General features: G+C 53.6%; 1 non-coding gene across 1 annotated transcript; it reads left to right on the top strand.

Annotated features, from left to right (window-relative positions):
- Positions 1–3,116: 3,116 nt before the first annotated feature.
- TRNAY-GUA lies at positions 3,117–3,212 on the top strand. Its single transcript has 2 exons — positions 3,117–3,153; positions 3,177–3,212. It is a non-coding gene; the product is annotated as a tRNA-Tyr (tRNA).
- The last annotated feature ends 257 nt before the right edge of the window (positions 3,213–3,469 follow it).

Here is a 3,469-nt window from a genome sequence, read left to right as displayed (position 1 = left end):
GACTCCAAGATCCCTTTCCACTTCCGTGCCACCCAGCAGGTCATTCCCTAGGCTGCAGGTGTGCTGGACATTTTTCCTCCCTAGGTGCAGCACTTTCCATTTCTCCTTGTTTCGTTTCGTAACCTGGTCATAAAAAGAAACTAGATTGGTCAGGCACGATCTGCCTGCCACGAACCCGTGCTGGTTTCCCCTCAGCATAATTTGTCCTGCCGGGCTCTCACAAATGTGAGCCTTGATAATTTTTTCAAAGACTTTGCCAAGGATGGAGGTGAGACTGACTGGCCTATAGTTGCCCGGGTCCTCCTTCCTCCCCTTTTTGAAAATGGGGACCACGTTGGCCCTTTCCCAGTCCTCCAGGACTTGGCCCGTGCGCCACGAGCTTTCAAATATTCCCGCCGGTGGCTCTGCAATGATGTTGGCCAGTGCCTTCAGCACCCTCGGATGCAGCTCACCCGGGCCTGCCGACTTAAAGGCATCCAGTTCTTCCAAATGACTCTGCACCATCTGAGGGTCTACGCATGGCAGTCTGGCGCCTTGCTGCTGCCTCTCTACAACCCCAGTGAGAGACTTGTCGTGCCCCTCGCTTAGGAACACTGAGGCAAAGAACTCGTTGAACTCGTTAGCATTCTAACCTTAGAAGGCTAGTTAGTACAGTGGCTGAACTCAAGAGCATTGAGCAAATGCGGGTACAGGAGGGTTGGAGGTTTCTCAAGTGAGTGATCCTTGGGGCACAAAAGGATTCATAGATTGTAGAGTCAGAAGGGATCACAATGGATCATTGTATCCAACCCCCTGCCCCCGGCCAGAAAGAGGACTGAGGTCAGATGACCCCAGCCAGGTGACTATCAAGGCTCCTCTTGAAGACCTCCAAGTTAGGTGATAGTACTACATCTCTTGGAAGCCCATTCCAGACTCTGACCCTTACTGTAAAAAATGTCTTCCTAATGTCTAACCTAAATCTACTCTCCACTAGTTTGCACCCATTATTCCTAGTTACTCCCTGGGGCGCTCTGGTAAACAGCGCATCACCAATTCCCTGTTGTCCTCCTTTGATAAACAAGGGCTCTACCTTCTGAGCTAAATCTGCTGCTGTCATAAGGATTTTTGGGCTCCTAGGCAAACAGACAATTGGAAGCCCAAAACTTCTGATCCATAATCAGACACGTTATCCATTGCACCACCAAGCTGTATTTATCAAATGCTCCCAGCTGCTGGGGAAGGTTAAGCCCACTTCCTGGTGCTCTTTCAAGAGTCCCATGTATCCTTTCCCTTGTGGTGACTCACGGGATGTAGGCAGGTGGGCATAGAGTTCACCAGCAGGCTCTTTGGCCCCCGTTCTGCTTGGATAATACAGCAAGGCTGGGCACGAGATGGGGACAGCTGCTTAAGCTCCAGGAGCCTGCCCGGTCTGAAGGAGCTGGCATAGGGGCCGAAACAGAAATTGTGCCTAGGCGGAGGGCGCCATTGCCTCTGTCCAAAGCCTGGCTTGGTGGCCACAGCCTCATCCACCAGGGCCCGTGCATCTGCCTTGTCGTTCACAAGATCTGTGCTGATGGAGCCTGCACATAGAGCCTTGCAAGGCCAGTGTAGCATGGCACCAAGGCTGGGGCTGGGACCACTTTCATATCAGTGGTGCTCATGCCCTCTGGCTTGGGAAAAAAAAATATACAGCAGGAGCCAAACCCACAAACTTCTGATCTGCAGTCAGAAGCATGATCCATTGCACCACTGGACCACAATTACCACATCCTCCCAGCTGCTGGGGAAGGGCAAGCCCACTTCCAGGTACTCTGTCCAGAACCCTGTGCCTGCTTTCCCTTTTGGCAGCCCACGGGGATGCAGGCGGTTGAGCGTAGCGCACACCAGTGGGCTTGTTGGCCCTCGTTCCGTTTGGGTAATGCAGTAAGGCTGGGCACGAGATGGGGCCCACTGCTTCAGTGCTGCAAGGCTGCCAGTTGAAAGGCACTGTCATGGGGGCAGAAACAGTAATTATGCCTAGGTGGAGGGCACCTTTGACTCTGTCTAAATCCTGGTGTGTCCACGACCCACACCAACCAGACCCAGGCTCCAGCTCCCTGGCATTCCCAGAGGGAATCTGCCCTCACCTGGTGGGGGGCCTCCAATTTTCAAAAGAAAACGAGGCAAGTCAAAACATTTCAAAAGTTTCAAAGCAGCCAGTTGGTGTGAGAAAGGGGAGAACCAGGGCTGTGCTCCCAGCATCCTAAGGCTGAGCCAGGCGGGGAGCACAGCCCTGGCTCTCCATGCCTCCCGTGGCTGGGCTGCAGGAAGCTGATCACAATGCAATCAGGCTGGATAAGGGAACTGAGCCCAATTGCACAGTTTCCCTCCCCAGTGCTATGATCAGGCGGGGGAAGGCAACTCAGTCCAGCTGGGCTGAATTGCTTCCCCCACCCCGATGGTAGCGCTCAGCTCAGTCCCATTTCAAGGTTTTGTGGAACAACGTTTCGTTTCTAATTTTGTTTTGATTCAACACTGCTGTTCCGTTTCGTTTCGTCAAAACAGTGATGCTGTCTCGGGTTGTATCCATGTTTTGTCCATAGGCTATAATGGGAAAGCTCAAAACAGCCTCTCTCATCTGGCAGGCAGATCGGGGCCCATTCCTGGGAGGGCTGTGGGGGTTGTGCCCGTCCTCCAGGGGTTGCAGACCCCCCTCTGCCGGGTAGATGAGAGAGGGATGCCACCTGGGACGGGGGAGCTGGGGAAGGGAACTGAACCCCATCCCTCAGTTCCCTCCCCAGCACTGGGATTGCTTGGGGATGGGAACTGGGACTGAGCTGAGCACTACCTTGGGGCTGGGCAAAGCAACTCCGCTCAGCTGGGGATCGTTGGGCTGGGCTGAATTGCCTTCCCCTGCCCCATCATAGCCCTGGGGAGGGAAACTGAGTGATGGGGCTCAGTTCCCTACTCCAGCCCAATTGCAGCGCTGGGGTGGGGAATTGGTTGTGCTATGTTTGGCTTCTCACTGCCCAAATGGCCGGCTTAGCTATCATTCTGCCTTGTGGTCAGCAGATTTGCTAGGCCACAGGTAAAGGCTTTGTATTCAGCTGCAAATCTAGTAATCCCTACTAATCCAAATTATTAAGGCCCTACCAGTTCCTTCGGTAGCTCAGTTGGTAGAGCGGAGGACTGTAGAGGTACAGCCTAGGCCCATGGGGATCCTTAGGTCGCTGGTTCGATTCTGGCTCGAAGGAGATATGGTTTTACCTCATCCTCATCAATAAATTAAGCGACTGCAGCATTGATTCCTGCACAGTTGGATGTGTAAAAAATTGGCTGATGGGGCATGGGGGGTGGATGGGTTGTAGGCTACCTGGTGAGATGTGGGCAGTGGGATACCCCAGGTCTTGGTCCTCAGGCCTGCACTGTTTAACATCTTAATCAGCGACTTGGGCGAGGGGGTGGAAAGCACGCTGTCCAAGTTTGCTGGTGACACTAAGCTGTGGGGCGA

This window comes from Alligator sinensis, unplaced genomic scaffold (genome assembly GCF_000455745.1).
Source record: "Alligator sinensis unplaced genomic scaffold, ASM45574v1 scaffold1054_1, whole genome shotgun sequence".
Classification (NCBI taxonomy): domain Eukaryota; kingdom Metazoa; phylum Chordata; order Crocodylia; family Alligatoridae; genus Alligator; species Alligator sinensis.
This window is presented reverse-complemented; position numbering and strand designations above follow the sequence as displayed.